Source organism: Macrotis lagotis, chromosome X (assembly GCF_037893015.1).
Source record: "Macrotis lagotis isolate mMagLag1 chromosome X, bilby.v1.9.chrom.fasta, whole genome shotgun sequence".
Taxonomy (NCBI): domain Eukaryota; kingdom Metazoa; phylum Chordata; class Mammalia; order Peramelemorphia; family Peramelidae; genus Macrotis; species Macrotis lagotis.
The window spans coordinates 484,635,770-484,655,533 of NC_133666.1; the positions used below are offsets into that span (position 1 = coordinate 484,635,770).

The 19,764-nt window shown below is 33.7% G+C and overlaps 1 protein-coding gene and 1 pseudogene across 1 annotated transcript in view; both read left to right on the top strand.

The window, feature by feature from the left end:
• Window positions 1-19,764, top strand: part of DOK6 (docking protein 6) — a 709,371-nt gene that overhangs the window by 138,188 nt on the left and 551,419 nt on the right. The window lies entirely within an intron of this gene.
• On the top strand, window positions 4,667-5,185 carry LOC141496829 (V-type proton ATPase 16 kDa proteolipid subunit c-like; annotated as a pseudogene).

The following is a 19,764-nucleotide window of genomic DNA, read 5'->3' on the forward strand; positions in this document are numbered from 1 at the left end:
TAGTCAGTCTAATAGGGAAACTAAGATTCTTGAAGGAAAACATTACTTTTAAAAAAAAAAAAACATTTTTCCATTGTTCAAATATGAGAAAAGTCTTGTATATCATTATCATTACACAAAGACAATTCATGTTGTTTGTACTATAGTTTATGATTCTGTAACATCCTTATAGGAAAACCTCATACTTTTCTTCTTGAATGGAACTGATATATTCAAGGTTCCTTCTCTTTAAACATTATTTCAAAATCTGAAAATCTAATTTTAAAGTAAGAGGATTCTGATAAGAATAAAAAGCCTTGAGTATTGTATTATTTATAGAAATATATAGGAAAGTATTCATTTAATCTGAGGGATGGAAATGACATGAATTGAGTAAATGTAATTTGTGTAAGTGCTCATAACCCACTTCATAGCTTGTTTGTTCAATGATTATTTCTTTGTCAGATTCTACAGTTTAATCACTCAAAACTCTTATTTTTTAATGATCAAAATCACAGAAAAATAAGATCATTAATTTACAAAAGTCATATACTTGGTTTGATTAATTTAATCTGGATAACAATAATGTCACTAAATGGAATACCATAACATTTTCAAAATTTTTAATGCCAAATCAAATTGCACCACCATCTGTGTGTGAATCTCTGTGTGTCTATATGTGCTTGTCTGTATGTGTGTGTATGTGTGTGTGTGTGTGTGTGTGTGTGTGTGTGTGTGCATGTCCACTGAAATTTCTGGTATACTTAAAGGGTTTAGAAAATGTCCCGACTCAATAATACAAGTATGATTTCCTTAGAATGGATTTCTCTTCCAGCAATGTGATTGACCCTTCTATAATTTAAAATAGTCATCAATAGTTGCAGTTGGTTGAAAAATGTATCATCTGTGGTCAGCTTGGGGATGATCCACTGTAGCATACTGTATGTCAACCTTGGAATGCAAATGTGAGAAAGATTAGCATGTAAATTGCATATACTTGAACTGGAATTCAAAATGAGGTTTTTTATTATATTGTAAATCTTCAAGATAAATAATTTATTAGAACTGTATTAAAGTAAAAAGAGAACTTGGAGAACAATGAAAAATCTAATTTCCCTACAATGGTAGCCATAACCATCTAACAAATATTTTATAATCAATGCAATCATTCCATTATTATAATTTAAGTAAGTGGTATCACTGAAACTGTCTTCTATGCATTTTTTGAAGCAGTTTAAATAGATTCTTAAAATGAGATACTCAATTTAAAAAATCCCCTGAGAACAAACTTCTTTTCATCTAAGAGAGTAAAAGGAGTTTCCAGGCCTATGTTGGCAATGGTATCAACTAGAATGGAAGAGAGCAGAGAGAAGACCTCTAAACAATGTAGCTTAAATTTTAAGGAAACCAAAAAACTGGGTATGGAGGGATTTTATATCAAGTTTCTCTACTAAAGTTCTCACTTCTCAAATATTCAGAGAACTGAGTCAAATTTATATGAATATGAGTTATTCCTTAATTGCTATATAGCCAGAAGATAAGAATAGGCATTTTTAAAGATGAAATCAAAGCAGTGATTATTGTTCATTCAGTCAGCTCTGCTTTTTTGGGACTCCATGGAGTATATTGTCCATGTTATTTTCTTGGTAAAGATACTGAAGTGATTTTCCATTGCCTTCTCTAGTAGACTAAAACAACAGAGATTAAATAACATGCACAGAGTCTGAGACCAGATTTGAACTCAGGTCTTCCCAACACCAGGCCTAAAGTTTTATCCATAGAGTCATCTGGCTATTAAGGGGAAAAAATCTATTTATAGTCATATAAAACTGTTCTTAATCACTTCTGATTAAAGAAATGCAAGCTAAAACAATTCTGAGATAACACTTCACACCATCAAATTGGCTAATGTACAAAGTAAAATGGCTAGAGTTAGAGGGGATATTGAAAGTTGGAATTGTGAACAGAGTCAAACATATTGTAGAACAATTTGTAACTATGTACAAAGGGCTTTAAGACAGCATATACCTTTTGATAGCAATATCACTTTTAGAACTATATCTCAAAGTGATTTAAAAAATGTGTGCAGAAAGAGTTATATTTACAAAAAGATTTATAGCAGTTTTTTTTTGGATGGCCAAGAATTGAATATTGAGGGTTTGTCCACCAATGGGGGAATGGCTGAACTTGATATAATATATGATTGTGATATTATTACATATAATGTGCAGGATTCTTTCAGAACCATCTAAGAAGGAATTATATTAATTGATGCAAAATGATGTGAGTAGAACCAGGAGAATATTGTATACCATAACATCAATATTATATAATGATCAACTGTGACTTAGGCATTTTCATAAACATAATGGTCCAAGAAAATTCCAAAAAAAATTATTGATATCATCCACTCAAGTAAAGGAACTGATGGGAGTCTAAATACAGATCAGAGTTTAATTGTTGTTCACTTTATTTTTCTTGTATTTTTATCTGTATTTTCTTTCATATGGAAATATATTTTCCATGATGGCATGAATATATATTTTCTAAATTAAACTGTTTGCCTTCTTAAAGAAGGAAGAGAATTTATAAGTAATTTGACAAAACAATATATATATATATATATATTTTTTTTTAAGAAGTGATCTAGTTTGAATAAAAGTAACATCAGAGTGATCAGTGGTCTTAATCTGCTTGAGCGGAATGTCTGGTCCCAGGGGTCATAAGACACCATTACCTTTCAATAAAATTGTCATAGTTTAGGCAATGACTATGGATATTTTTATTCCAAGGGTTCAGAGTGAAGGTCAAGAAGCAAGAAAGACTGTTAAATGGTAAAAGTATAGAACAGACATTTTTCAAATGAAGAAATTAAAGTTATATAAAATCATATGAAAAAATGTTCCAAATCTTTATTGATTAGAGAAACACAAATTAAAACAATGAGATATTATCTCAAATCTATCAGATTAGTCAAAATGAGAAAAAGGGAAAATGATCACTGTTAAAGTTATGAGAGGATTAGGACAATCATGCATTGCTGGTAGAGTTGTGAATAGATCCAACCTCTCTAGAAAACAATATGGAACTATGCCCAAAGAGCAATAAAATTTTCATAACCTTTGAACCAGCAATTCCAATTCTAGGTCTATATCCCAAAGAAATTATTCAAAATGGGGGCGATGGGGAATATTCATAGTAGCTTTTTGTAGTAGCAGAGAATTGGAAATTGAGGTAAGGCCCATAAATTGGGAAATGGCTAAACAAGTTATGGTACATGAATATTATCGAATACTATTGTGCTATAACAAAACATAAATGGTCAGACTTTAGGCAAGCATGGAATGATTTAAGGGCTCTGATGCTGAGTGAAGGGAGTAGAACCAAGTAGAACCAGTAGAACCAAGAACAACAACACTGTGAGATGACCAACCTTGATGGAGGCAGCACCTCTCAAGCAGTTAAGAGAACTAGGACAACTGTATTAGATCAGCTATGGACTATGTTATCCCCATCCAGAGGAGGAAAAACAAAACATAGTAATACACAAAAACCAACCCTTCAAAATCTGATAAATGCTTTATAAAAATTATCTCATATATCTCTTTCTCTTAATCCTAATTGTTCATAACAAAAATAACTAATCTGCACACGTTTGTCAAAAAAAAGAAGCAAGAGAGACAAATTCTACTCATGTAAAAGGGAAAAGACGAAGTCCTCTCACTGAAGAATATTTAAACAGGAGGAGGAAAGGAAAATGTTCTAATTTTAGAAAAGAATAGGGAAGATAAGGGCAGCTAGGTGGCGTAGTGGATAAAGCACTGGCCTTGAAGTCAGGAGTACCTGGGTTCAAATCCGGTCTCAGACATTTAATAATTACCTAGCTGTTTGGCCTTGGGCAAGCCACTTAACCCCATTTGCCTTGCAAAAACCTAAAAAAAAAAATAGGGTAGATATATAAATACATACGCATATATGTGTATATATATATATATATATATATATATATATATATATATATATAATCCAAGACCAAAAAGCTTTGTTTTGTTTAAATAGACAAATTTTGTTAAGATATATTCTTTGTAGATAGACATTATTAAATAATACTGTTATTCTCTAATAATTCCTATTATCTTGACAGTTAATTTTATAATAATTACACATAGAATCATAAGAACTAACAGAATTCTGAGTATTGCATTAATTCAACATTATCCAAACAAAGTATTCTAACATTCTCAGACTGCATCCAGCTAGTACTATAAATGAAGATACTCAAAAATAAAAGTTGTGTTTACAACTATGGGTGTAACCAAAAAATTAGTCACTTGTGCAGTGAGAAATTTATGCAAGACATTATGCACAAAGTAACCTAGGTGACTTAATAAATATAAAGAGCTAAGCAAAAGTTCACACCTGAAAGACATTTTAAATCTAATTGGTTGTTTAGATAGTTGAATAATTTTTCCCTTTTTTCAATCAATCAACTAGTGCTATTTATTAAATATTTACTATATGTGTGGTGCTATGATAAGTACTAAGGATACAAAGAGAGGCAAAAGACAGTACTTTCTTCAAAGAGCTTACAATCTAATTAAGAAGATAATATATAAAGAAATGTATAGAATTCAAACCTTCCCACCTGCCTGCCCACCCTCAGGTCATTTACCAGCTTTCCAGCCCCATGCCCTTGCCTCTCTCCACTCACCCCGTCCATCTTCCAGCCTACCGACCATGCATAGACAGGTCCACAACAACTCAATACACTTCCTTTTTCACCCTCATAGGAGCCTCGGCCATCATGTTCTTCAACTCTCTTGAGGCAACTTTCAGCACAGCAAAAAGCGGCACTGGTATTACAGCCATGTCAGTCGTGTGACCTGGGCTGATCATAAAGTCAATCATTCCTGTCATCGTGGCCAGTATCATTACTATCTATGATCTGGTGGTGGCTGTTCTCATTGTCATCTCTCTGACAGAGTATTATCACCCTGTTCAAGTGCTTTCTTCAGCTGGGAACAGGACTCAGTGTGGGTCTGAGGAGGCTGGCAGCTGGCTTTGCCATTGGAATTGTTGGAGATGCTAGTGTTCAGGGGACAGCACGGCAACCCTGACTATTTGGGGAAAGATCCTGATTCTAATCTTTTCTGATGTGTTTGGCCTGTATGGTCTGATTGTGGTCCTCATTCTCTCTACAAAGTAGACCCTCTTTTCTCCTTTTTCCCAGTACCCCACCCAACCCCAAGTAACCCATAAGCCACAGAGTATGATGTAAAGACCTGTCTTGAACCACCCACATCCTTCCCAATTTTCTCCAGAACAAATGGCCTGACATTAGGTGCCATTGTCCAGTCAGTAGTTGGTCTTGTAAATGTGCAATGTCTTAGTGACTCTTCTGTCTGTGTTGTACTGTACTGCATTAACTGGACCCAACTGGGGCTGAGGCCTCTGGGGGAATATCAGGCAGCTATGCAATCTCTCTACCCATTTGCCATTAGTACTCTGTATATAAAGATGAATTAGAATTGTTATTTTTCTCTTCACTGGATGTCTATTTATTTATAAAGATTTGACATGTTCTTAAAAAATGAAAAAGAAATATACAGGTGGTGATTTCTCCTGTGGATATCAAGAAGCAAACTACACATACACACATTATATAAAGGACAAATAAGAAATAACTAACAAAGAGACTAGAATTAAGGATTGGGAAAAGTCTCTTGTAAAAGCTGAAATTTCAGTTGAAACTTAAAGGAATTCAGGGAAGTCAATAAGCAGAGTATAGGAGGGAAAGTACACTAGGTATAGGGAATAGATAGCAAAAATGTCCAGAATTATTAGTGACGTGGTCACTAATTGTGCAAATGAATCAAAGAATAAATGGTTAAAAATTAAAAATATACAATAGAGAAGATCAACAACGTAATTTGTATGATAAAAAGGGGTGTCAGAAGGTGTTGAAATAAATGATGGAGAGAGATAAAAAATGGTCACTTAGTAAAAAGATAACAGAGAGGGCTAATTTCTGGACATCTTAATGTCATGTCTCTACATTTACAATGAGTTTTTCTAGCTCCTACCCTAGTCACTGTCTTCCACATTGGTGAAAATTTATTATCCAACCAAGTAATTCTTTATGAATATCTTCTTATCCTGCTGCTTCCAGTGAGTCATTCCCAAACCCTATGTTTTTGTCTTTAAGTCTGAGAGCTATAATCAAATTTACATTGCTATTACTAAAAAGGACATGTCAGGCAATCAGTCACTTAGAGTGCACTGAAGTTCAGTAATATACCAGGTACTGTCCTAAATACTGGCTATAGAAAGAAAAGATGGAGGATTTTCCTACTATAAAGGTCACAGTTTATTGACTGAGATAGCTTGGATGAACAATATGCAAAAACTATGTCCTTTTTTATTGATATTTTATTTTTCCAAATACATGGTTGCAACATTCATCCATATGCAAATGTATATTTTTAAATTGTAAACTATCCTTCCACCCTCCCTTTCCACCCCCCTCTTTTTGTCAATGAACAATCAGGTTAATATTGTACATCAACATTTGTGTTAAACAAGTTTACAGATTAGTCACTTTCAGTAGGAGGAATTATGATTAAGGGAAATAAATATATGAGATGTCTTTTTTATAATTGAAAGTAGGGGCAGAGCCAAGATGGCAGCAGGAGAAGAGCCTCTCCTAGGTGCTCTATCCCAAATAATTCAAAAACCTTAAAATTATGCCTCAAACTAAATTTTCAAGAGACAGAACCCACAGAAATGTCCATAGAGGAAATTCTCCAGCCCAAGGTAACCTTGAAAATAGTGGAAAAACTGTGTTCCATGAGGTTGGAGGGGTAGCCATGGCAGAGCAAAGGAACTTCAGCCTCCTGGGAAGAGCCCCAGGACTCCAGGGAGTGCTGATTTCCAGCAGGAGAAACATTTTCTTGGCCTGAGCCCCAGGGAGCAACAATCACAACTTGGAAGATCAGCAGGGAGCCCTCTTCCAGAGAGAGTGCAAAGCCCAGGCCCTCAGTGCAGCTGGCACTCAGTGCAGCTGGCATGCAGCAAAGCCCAGATGCAGGGACTGGAAGCAGGCCTGTGGAGCCAGCCAGCAGGAGCCTCCAGGCAACTGTTCCCTGAGCACTCAGTCCATCTAGGCTAAGGGAATGGAGAGAGACTGCAAGGTCTGTCCTCTGTCCCTGGAACAGGACTCTGGGACTTGACCTCATTCAGACCCTGGTCTCAGTCTAGACCCCAAATAAAGCAGGGACCTCCCTTCCCCACAGCCCTATGGCAGAGGGATAAGCTGTGGTCATTCACAGACCAGGAAAGCAGTCAGAGTCTCACACACTGAGGCCTTTGTGTCGGGGTGTCCCAAAAATACTCAAAAGCTCAAGAAGCACCCCAAACCAGGCACAGACTGAGGAAATGAGTAAACAGCAAAAAAAGAAACTTGACCATAGAATATTACTTTGGTCCCATGGAGGACCATCTGAAGATAAGGAAGTTTGTGCTTCTGCCTCTAAAAACTCCAAGAAATAGAGAAGTTGAGCTCAGGCTATGACAGAGCTCAAAAAAATTTTGAAAAGCAAGTAAGGGAGATAGAAGAAAAATTGGGAAAAGAAATGAGAGAGATGTAAGAAAATCATGAAAATGAAGTCAGCAGCTTAGTCAAGGAGATCCAGAAAAAATGCTGAAGAAAATAACATGTTAAAAACCAAGTTAGGTCAAATGGATAAAACAGTTCAAAAAAGTTATTCAGGAGAAGAATGCTTTAAAAAGCAGAATTGGCCAGATGGAAAAGGAGATAAGAAAGCTCTTTGAGGAAAACAAAAGCTTCAGAGGTAGAATGGAGCTAAAGGAAGCTGATGACTTTGGGAGAAATCAAAATACAATATTTCAACACCTAAAGAATGAAAAATTAGAAGACAATGTCAAATATTTCATTGAATAAATAACTGATCTGTAAAACAGATTTAGGAAAAATAATTTAAAAATTATCAGGATACCTGAAACTCATGATCAGGAAAAGAGCCTTGACCTCATTTTTAGAGAATTCCTATAGGAAAATTGCCCTGATATCCTAGAAGCAGCAGGTAAAATAGAAATTGAGAGAGTCCACTGACCTCCCCCAGAAAGAGATCCAAAAAAGCAGCTCCCAGGAATATTTTAGCCAAGTTCCAGAAGGCCCAAGTCGAAGTGAAAATATTACAAGCAGCCAGAAGGACACAATTCAAATATTATGGAGCTGCAGTCATAATTACCCAGGACTTAGCAGCATCTACATTAAGTACTTGTAGGGCTTGCAATATAATATTCCCGAAGGCAAAAGAGCTTGGAATCCAATCAAGAATCAACTACCCAGCAATGCTGAGCATCCTCTTCCAGGTAAAAAGATGGACTTTCAGTGAAACGGGAATTTCAAATATTCCTGTTGAAATAACCAAGCTGAACAGAAAGTTTGACCTTCAAGTACAGGACTCAGGTGAAGCATAGAAAGTGGAGGAGAAGGGTAAATTATGAGAGACTTAATGATGATAAACTGCATGTATTCCTGCAAAGAAAGATGATATTGTTAATACTAATGTGAACCTTCTCATTTAATAGAACAGGTAGAAGGAGCTTTTGTAGATGAGGCATAGCTGAATTTGAAGATATAATATATTGTAAAAATGGAGTCAATGAGTGAAAAGGAAATATACTGGTAGTAAGAGAAAGGAGAGGTAGAATAGGCTAAGATATTTCATATAAAAGATATTTCATGTAACTTTTTTGTTGGGTTTTTTTTTTTTTAGTTTTTGCTAGGCAATGGGGTTAAGTGGCTTGCCCAAGGCCACACAGCTAGGTAATTATTAAGTGTCTGAGGCCAGATTTGAATGCAGGTACTCCTGACTCCAGGGCCGGTGCTCTATCCACTGTGCCACCTAGCTACCCCATTCATGTAACTTTTGCAATGGTATGGAAGGGGGAAAGGCAAGGGGGAATGAGGGAACCTTCATTCTCATCAGAAATGGCTCAGAGAGGAAACAGCATACACACTCAATAGGGTATAGACATGTAGAAGAAAAAGGAGGGAACAGGGACTAGGTGAAGGGGGGCGGATGATAGCGGAGAGGGAAAATCATAGGAGAGGATAGTCAGGTATAACACATTTTCTTTTTTACTTTTGGCAAAGTACTGGGATTGGGTGGCTTGTCTGAGACCACAGGGTTAGGTAGTTGCTGGGTGTCTGAGGTGGTATGTGGTCTTCGGTCCTCCTGGCCCCGAGGCTGGTGCTCTGTCCACTGCCCCACTCAGCTGCCCCACAGCACATTTTTGAAGAGGGACAGAGTGACAGGAGAGAGAAAAAATATAATACGTAGTAGTGGGGAGGAATGGATAGAGAGAATTCCAATTAGCCATAGCAACTGTGGAAAAATACGTTTATGTTGAACTTATCATAAAGAAAGTGATCCACCTGAGACAGAGATGATGGTATCGGAATACAGATTGAAACACATATTTTTCTCTTTTTTTTTTACTTTATTTTTCATGAGGTTTTATATTTTTATGGGGGGGATTACATTTACTCTTAAACAAGATATTTGAGTAATATGCAAATAAAAAATAAAATTTTTCTTAAAATGCTAAAAAAAATGAAAGTAATAGTCTTCAGATTCTGAAGGGTTTTTCTTTTGTTTTGCTTTGCTTTTCTTCCTCTGATTGGGATAATATTGTCCATAAGCATAATATGGTTGCCCTAGCTCTCTGAACTGCTGAGAGCAACTGCATCCATTAAGATTGCATACATTGTTCTTTTCCTTCTAATCCCTTCACGCAGAATCAGATCCTATAATTCATTCCATGCTTTTCTAGAGTCCGACCATTTATGGTTTCTTATAGAACAGTAGTCTTCCTTTAATATTTATATCCATAACTTGTTTAACATTCCCCAGTTGATGAGCATCCCCTCAATTTCCAATTCTATGCCACTTCAAAAGGCACTGCTATGAATGTTTTGGATCATGTAGGACTTTTCCCATTTTGGATATAGGCATAGAATTTGAATTGCTGGGTCAAAAGGTAAGAACACTCATTATTCTTTGGGCATAGATCCATATTGCTCTCTAGAGTGGTTGGATCAGTTCACAACTCCACCAGCACTGCATTAATATCCCAATCCTCCCACAACATTTCCAACATTGATCAGTTTCCCTTTTCCTCATTTTAGCCAATCTGATAGATATGAGGTAATACCTCAGAGTTCTTTAAATTTGCTTTTTTTCTAATCAATAATGATTTGAAACATTTTTTTTCATATGAGTATATATAGTAACTTTAATTTCTTCATTTGAAAACTGTCTATTCATATCCTTTAATCATTTATCAATTGGGGAATGACTTGTAACCTTATAAATCTGATGCAATTTTCTATATCTATTAGATATGAGACCATTATCAGAACTCCTAGTTGTGAAAATTATTTCCCAACTTTCTGTTTGCCTTCTAATCTTGGCAGCATTGATCTCATTAGTGCAAATACTTTTTTAAAATTTTAATATAGTCAAAATCACTCATTTTGCAGTTTATAATGTACTCTATTTTGTGTTTGGTCATAAATGTGTCCCCTTTCCCTAGATTTGATAATTTCTTGGACTATTAATTTATCTATGTCACCTTTTATGTCTAAATCCTGTACCCATTTTGACCATATTTTGGTTTAGAGTGAGAGATGTGGGTCTATGCCTAGTATTCGCCATGCTATTTTCCAGTTTTCCCCAACAATTTTTGTCAAATAGTAAGTTCTTATCGCAGAAATTAAAGTCTTTAGATTTGTCAAACAATAGATTTTTGTAATGATTTACTACTGTTTCTTTTGAACCTATCCTAATCCACTAATCTATTACTTTATTTCTTAACCAATACCAGGCAGTATTACAAATACACAAAATATATTTGGGATTAGTCTCAGAGAGATTGTCCTAAGTCTAAGGAGAACTAGAAAAGGCTTATTGTTAAAAAAAAAAAGTGAGACTATTGATGAAATTTGAAAGGACCCAGGGAAGTGAGAAAGTAGAGAGGAAGAAGGGACAGAGTTAGAGGCATGAGAGATAACCAATGAAAATATTTGGAGTTAGGAGGTAGAATATCATGTTTAAGGAATAGCAAGAAGATAATGTCACTGGATGACAGTTTGTAGAGAGGAAGCAAATCTAAGTAAGTTGAAAAAGTACTGAGAGGCTAAAGTACTTTCCAGAACCACACAACAAATATGTCAGAGTTTTCCCAGAACCACACAAGAAATATGACAGAGGTAGGATCTGGCCAAGTTCTCCCTGAATGTAACATACCATCCACTGTATCAGACTACCTCTCAATATATACACTCACTAGTGTGCATAGAGTTGTAATGTTAATAATTGAACATTTATTTTAAAATATATATTTTAATTTGCTATAGATTTCCTAATAAAAACAATATTTTTTAAAATTGTAAGTTCATAATTTTCTTCTACCCTCCCATCCTTTTGCTACACTTCAGAAGGTATGAAATTTGTTATTAATTTTATATGTCCTTTCATGCCCAAAATATTTCCATATTAGCCATATTGTGAAAGAAACACAAGCAAGATAAAAATGGAAGAACTGAACATTTTACACCATTTTAATTATGTTTAACCTTTAACAAGTGTCAAAATATTGTTGAATATGAATAAAATGTCAGAGTTCATGCAACTTAACATCAACATTACTCCTCAATAGACCCACACTTCTAGTGAATTAGTGTCTTATTGTTTACTAGACCTTATGACATTTTTACAGTGAAAATTCTGGTCTCACTATGAATTTGAGACAAAAATTACATGCAATATTTGGGGAATTTATAAGTAAAATTAACTAGAAAAACCAAAACCCAATTTCCAAGAAGATACTTGAATAGATTACATCATAATTACTATAGTAATGTATTGATAGTATTATAAATACAGGCATCATGAAATTAGGAGCTCTTAGTTAACCTGAACAAAAACAGCAGTTTGAAGAATAGAAATGCTAATAAAACATATAGAAAAATGATTAGAAAAACTGAAATAATGAAAACATATAAAACATCTGTAACAGTTTTTGAACAAGCTCTTAAAGATTATTCCCCTTTGGAGAAATGCCACTTCATTCATACCAAAGGCATAGTTTTTGCTTTCATTCAATCCATGTTATGTAAATATTTAACTGTGATATCTAAATCAGTGACATAAATTATTCTGGTGTTATTTGAATCTTTGACATTTATTTCCAATATGAAACATTTGACTCATATTGTTTAATATTTAATGTATGTTATGAATTAAGAGCTTAAATTTAGATACAAACCACTTGATAAATAAGGGAAATTGCCTCTGGCATTTGGCTCACATGTTTTCCAATAAAACACCAACTGAATTTATTTTCTTACAAATATTCAAACATAGAGTTGATATATGCTACCACAAAAATAGTTCTTAGATAAATAGAATATCTACTCTCATTTGTAAAACATTTGTACAAATGTGGTAATGGCAGGTGAGAGGTGATAAATAGGGAATACTAACAGCTAATGGAAAACACTAACAAATGTTTCTTATCCTAATTTTTTTATTGCTTTACTAGGTACTGTTATGTCATACCTATCAGATTGACCAGGATGAGAAAAAAGGGGAAATGATCAATGTTGAAGAAGTTATGGGAGGATTGGGACATTGATAGAATGCTAGTAGAGTTGTGAATGGATCCAACTGTTCTGGAGAGCAATATGGAACTATGCCCAAATAGCAATAAAAGTGTTCATTCCCTTTGATCCAGCAATTCCAATTCTGGCCTATGTCCAGAAGAAATAATAAAAATGGGAAAAGTCCCACATGTTCCAAAATATTCATAGCAGCACTTCTTTGTAGTGGCAGAGAATTGGAAATTGAGGGGATGGAGATCAATTGAAGAATGGCTAAACAAGTTATGGTGTTATGGAATATCATTGTTCTATAAGAAACCATATATGGTTGCATTCTAGAGAAGCATGGAATGACTTACAGGATCTGATGCTAAGTGAAGGTAGCAGAACCAAGAGAACAATGTTTACATTATCAACAACATTGTGAGGTGATCAACCCTGATGGAAGCAGCTCCTCTCAGCAGTTCAGAGAGATATAACAACCATATTAGACTGACTATGGACAATGTTATCCCCATTCAGAGTAAGAAAAACAAAACAAAACAAAAACAACATTTATAAAAATTATCTTTTATGTATCTCTCTCCCATCATCCTAATTCCTCAGCCTGAAAATGACTAATGTGTAAACATGTTTATTAAAATATATATATATATATATATATATATATATATATATATATATATAATCTGACTATTCACCACTCAAGGGAGTGGGGTAGGAAGGGAGGGTGGAAGGAAATTTTGCAACCTAAAACTATACATATGTATATGGATGAAAAATAAATGAATAAATAATAAAAAATTTGTTCAATATTTTATGCCAAATCTATTACTACCACCTCGCCCCATGCCGTTGTTCTCTCCCTTGTCAAATTACCTTGCATTTTGTTTTTGTCATGTTTTTCCATCCATCTTAATAAAATGCAGACTCTCTGAAGATTGAAACTATTTTGTTTTGTTTTGCTCTGAATCATCAATATTTATAATAATTATTTGCATATTGACATTGAATAAATATATGCTGACAAACTAAAACCTACAGCTAAGTAATAATATATAATTTCCCCATATTACAATTTAATGCCTATTTGATTTTGAGTCAAAAGGCACTGTCAGCTCAGGAGACTCAAAACTGCCCATGACCAAGGCTATTACATGGACATGTAATGATCACAGGTTGTTTATAGTGTATTGCTAGCAATGATGTGCTTTTTAAAAATTTCATAAAATGGTATTATTATCCAGGAATTGTATGACCAGAATAGGAGGCAAGCTGATAATGGTATAAGAGTAAGGATTTATAGTTGAGGGAGGCATTTGTACCTATGAAATTTTTAAAAATTTGAAAGTTCAGTAATACAAAGGGTAGACATAGACAAGAATCTCTTGTAATAAAAAAAGAAGTTGTCATTTGCATGGTTTGTGAAAGTTGAAGATTGATCAGATCATTGATCAGTTGAAGTGTCATCCTATTTTCAGAATAATATGTTAGATATTGATACAAAAAAGTGGGGGATTATCATTTCCGCCTTCATGAAGCACAGTCCATTGGAGAGAGAATTGTTATATATATATATATATATATATATATATATATATATATATATATATATATATATATATATATATATATATACCAAGTTAACTGCATTTGTGAATTGCAAATATGAAGAAGATTTTTATGAAAGATACAAACAGGGAGAAATCAAATCAAATTTTGTATTATAGTCTTTTGCAGCCATATCACTATGCAAATATCAATTATGATTTTATTATAATTAGTATGAATTTTGAAAGAATAAAAAGACTCCAATAGATGAAGATACATTGGGAGTACATTCTAAGAATGATGATTTTTATGTTCAAATAGTATAGAATAGGCAGGAAATGGTAAGGTATAGAAAATGTGACTGGGCTAAATCAAGTTCCTAGAAATTCCTCTTTGAATCATATCCTCATTAAGATTTTCCTACAGGAATGTCAGAATTTGGTTCACTTTTGCCTCATGATAGTTATTCCATGGTATCATGAAAATCTAGTTTGTATATAGGTTTCTACAGATGTAGATACCATTGCCATAATTCTCATGTCAGCAACCCTAACAATATAAATAAGATATAGAAGAAACTATCCAACAGAAAATATGAAACAGAACGAGCCTATGAAAAACTAAGGTAATTTCTCTTCCCTTTGTAGTGAATCTCAAATTTTCCAGACTTTTAGTATGAATCAATTTGAATATCTCTGGGAAAAGCAGTTGTGCTTTACAACAATAAGGAAAATACCCCTCAATATCCAAGGGGCACCACCTCCATTCTGGATTATAAACACGTCCAGACTTACCGTTCTTTCCTAAAGTTGCAGTTTTACCCTCGCCCATTTTTTTTGAGCTTGGAATGACTAGATTGTCAATCCTCTCTCCCTTACACCTTCTTAATCATGATGTTTGTCTTTCGTGGCAAGCACAAGAATTGAATTTGAGCGGGAGAGGGGCTCTGAGTCACCAGCCTTACTTACTTTCTCCTCCAGAGTCATCCAAGTCCAGTGACCAGATATGAATCAGGATGATTGGAGATGACCCTGGATGTGAGGCATTTGGGGTTAAGGATCATGTCCAAGGGCACACAGCTAGTAAATGTGTCTGTGATTGAATTTGAACTCCTTTCTTCCTGACTCCAAGGCCAGTACCCTCTGTGCCACCTAGATGCCTTATTATATAATAATTATATTATATTATTAATTATAGGAGAATAAGACCTAGATTTACTGTTTCCTCTACTTTCTATCCCCCTTGCTGCTGTTCCAGTTCTGACCACGTCTGCTTCTGCTTCAACTATAAAATGGGAGTATTATACTAGATGGCTTGGAACAGTTTTCCAAACTCCAATGCCAGATAGAATTTTTAAAACGATAAGAAAATGTGTACAGCAATTCACCAAAAACTTTCCCTGCTTTAACAGTGACTGCTACTAGTGTTTTTAATCAGAGTTAGGGATGTAAAATATCATGATACAGTGATCTGAGATGCCAGGTCCCTAGCTGAAGACAGCAAAGGGAAAAGCAGGGTGGCAACATTATAATTAGAATATAGCTATCATTTTGTAAAAAATAGACTGCCTACCTCTGTTCTCAACAGTATTTAAAATATTAGAAAAAAAGCAAAATGTTCACATACTACCCTTGAGATCCATATTTAGATTGTAGACATTAAAAATAAATAGGTCACTCACACAACTATTTTTGACAACTGGATATTTTATTTTCAGGTTTCTCTAGATTGATGCAGTTTGGATTAGGCCTATGGCATATTGACATGAAGGAAATAAATGAGTAGAAGAGTTACTAAAAGTCATTTGACACATACATGAACACATACATGAGCATTAGGGAAAAATTACTAGGCAATTAACTATTCTATTTGCATTTCAATAATTGAATTTTACTGGTGATTATACCTCAATCGGAAATATTTTGCTGTTGCTACATGATATTAAAGGGATTTGGGGTATAAAAGACTTGTGGCATTCAATTTTTATTTATTGATAATAGATAATTACTTGTAATGAATTGTGTTTCATAAATAACTTAAACAGAAGGGGAATTTACCAGTGGTCTAATTAAATTTTAACCTTGGTCCCTAAAATAGAAGCTTTAAATGTTTAAATTGTACAAGTGACTAGAAAATGTATGTTAATATCATGTGTATCGGGCACCTAGGTAGTGCAGTGGATGGAGCACCAGCCCTGGAGTCAGGAGGACCTCAGACAAAAAGAACTATACTTGAGACTGGAATTCTTGTGGCTGAGTGACTTTGATAAAGAAATAGCTTAATTATAAATACTGGATGGATCTTACCAATCTCTTATTTCTTCAATTGTCCTACTAAGTCCAATGGTCTTTCCCCCATTCTTACCTTCATATCAAAATTTTACTGTGTATTTTGTAGGTAAGAAGAAAATAAAAGGAAAAGGGAGGTTTTTCCTCTTAGAACTACTTTAACTCTTTGATGAAGATATAATGACTTCAGTTTGATACTTAGGAGATGAGAAGAAATGTTGGCATCTTATTTAAGATCTTTGACTTCTATACTAGGAATGGATCAATAATCTCATCTGGAATAATTTAGTAAAGACAACTCTTGGGAGACAACTTGAAGGCAACAACTTACTCTAAACCAATAGACTTGGAAAGGAATTGATTGAGGAAGTTGAAACAAAGTCTAGGTATGTGATATCTGCAACAGTCTTTTGTCTTCCTGAAGTTCAAGCATAGAGTAGTAGGTGTAAAATATTGATTACTGCTTAATTTAACTTTATTCTATCTGAGAGCACTTTAACTGGACATTTTGCTTCCGATTGTTGCCAATTCAGAGTTCCTAAATTCCTAAATTTTTTAATCATATCATTTATTTGTCTACAAGCATATGTTGGCTGCCCAAACTCTTCAATATGGCTTGACAAGACACAATTATTTTTTGGAGTTAATAATTTTAAAATTAAAATTATTTATTAATCATTTCAAATAAATGAAAAAATAGTTTTCAACATTCTTTTTGTAAGATTTTGAGTTGTATACTTTTCTGCCTCTTTCCCTTCCCTCCTTCCTCCAGTTGATGGTGCAAAATATGATATCAGTTATACATGTATAACTATGTTAAACATATTTTTATATTAATCACATTGTGAAAGAAGAATTTGGAGGAAAGGGAAATAAGATGTGTGCAGGGAAAAGTAAAGCATAAAAAAATTGGAAAAAAAATTGAAAATAGTATTTTTGGTCTGCAATCAGACTCCATAGTTCTCTTTCTGGATGTGGATGGTATTTTCCATTACAGATCATTTAAAATAGTCTTTGATCATTGTAGAAGAGCTGAGAAGAGCTAAAACTATAATAGTTGATCATCACACAATATTATTGTTAATGTGTACAATGTACTTCTGACTCTGTTCACTTCATTCAGCATCAGTTCATGTAAATCTTTCAGGCTTTTTTGAAGTCCATTTGCTCATGAATGTACAATCATATTTAACATATTTCCATATTAGTCATATTATGGAGGATGAATTTGAACTAAAGAGAAAGATAAAAAAGCAGAAGAAAGATAGAAAAACTTAAGTTTTTCAAAAATGAATACAGTGTGATTTCTTCTGCATTCAGAATTCATAGTTTTTTCCTCAGGATTTAGAAGGCATCATCCATAGCAAGATCTCTCAGCTTTGTCCTTTATCTTTGAACTGTTTATAAGAGATTTATTTATCAAAGTATATCATCTCACAATGCTAATGGAGTATAATATTCACTTGTTTCTGCTTACTTCATTTAGCATCAGTTCATGCAAGACTTTTCAGGCTTCTCTAAAGTATGACCACTCATTTCTTACAGAACAATAGTATTCCATTCATTTGATCAATCATCCCTCAATTGGTGGGCATTCCTTCAGTTTCCAATTTTTGCTACCCCCCCAAAAAAAAGCTGCTATAAATATTTTTGAACATTTGTATTTTTCCCTCTTTTATAATCTCTTTGGATATATACCTAATAGTGGTATTGCTAGATCAAATGGTTGTGCATTTATTATTCTTTGAGCATAGTTATAAATTGCTCTTCAAAATGGTTGGGTCAGTTCACAACTTCATTAGAATTTTTAATTTCATATATCTAATGAATAATGATTTAGAAAATGTTTTATATGTATGGCTATAAATAATTTTAATTTCTTCATCTGAAAACTGTCTGGTTTTGTCCTGTGATTATTTATCAATTGGGGAATGACTTGCATTCTTATAAATTTGACTCCTCTTTATATTTTTGAAGTGTGTCCTTTATCAGAAATGTTAGCTGTAAAAATTGTTTCAAAATTTTTGTATCTCCTTTAATCTTGGTTGCATTGTTTTTATTTATGGAAAAACTTTTTAATTTAAAATTGTCCATTTTGCATCCCATAATACTCTTTATCTCTTGTTACGTAATAAAGTCCACTTTTCAGAGATCTGGTAAATAAACTGTTCCTTGTTCTTCTAAAGAGGCTTATTTCACCTTTCTGTCTAAATTATGTATTCATTCTGGCCATATATTGATATAGGAATGAAATGCTGATCTATATCTAGTTTCTGCCATACTAATTTCTAGTTTTCCCAGAAGTGAGGTCAGAAGCTGGAATCTTTGGTTTTATCAAACAGCAGATGACTATAGTCATTCACTACTGTCTTTTTCAGGTGCCTAATTTATTCCACTTGTCCCACCACTTTGTTTCTTAGCCAGTACCATAGGACTAGAACATCTTCCTTTGTATTTTTACATTAACTCACTTGGTATTCTTGAACTTTTGATCCTCTGGATGAATTTTGTTTCCATTTTTTTTCTGCCTCTGAATAATATTTTTTGATAGTTTGATTGGCATGGCATAGAATAAATCATTTAATTAAGGTAGAATTGCCATTTTTATCATATTAGTTCTGTCTACCCAAGAGCAATGACATTTTTCCAATTATTTAAATTTTACTTTACTTATATGAAAATATATTTCATGATTGTTTTCATATTATTTATGGGTTTGCCTTGGTATTTAGACTCCCAAGTATTTTATATTGTCTACAGGTATTTTAAATGGAATTTCTCTATCTCTTACTTCTGGTATTTGTTAGCAATGTATAGAAATGCTAGTTATTTATGAGAGTTTATTTTATATTTTGCTAATTTTCTGAAGTTATTAATAGTTTCAAGTAGTTTTTAGTTGATTTTATAGAATTCTCTAAGTATACCATTGTATCATCTACAAAAAGTGAGTTTTTTTCCCTTCTCCCCATTCTAATTCCTTCATTTTCTGTTACTTCTTTTATTGCTAAAATCAACATTTGTAATACAATATTGAAAAATTGGTGATAATTGACATCTTTGCTTCACTATTGATCTTATTGGGAATGCTTTTAACGTACCTTCATTGTGTACAATGCTTACTGATGTTTATAGATAGTACTATTTATCATCTTAAGAAAAGTTCCATTTATTCTTGTTTTTAATAGGAATGGGTGTTGTATTTTGTCAAAAGCTTTTTCTTCATCTATTGAGATACTCATATGCTCTCTGTTAGTT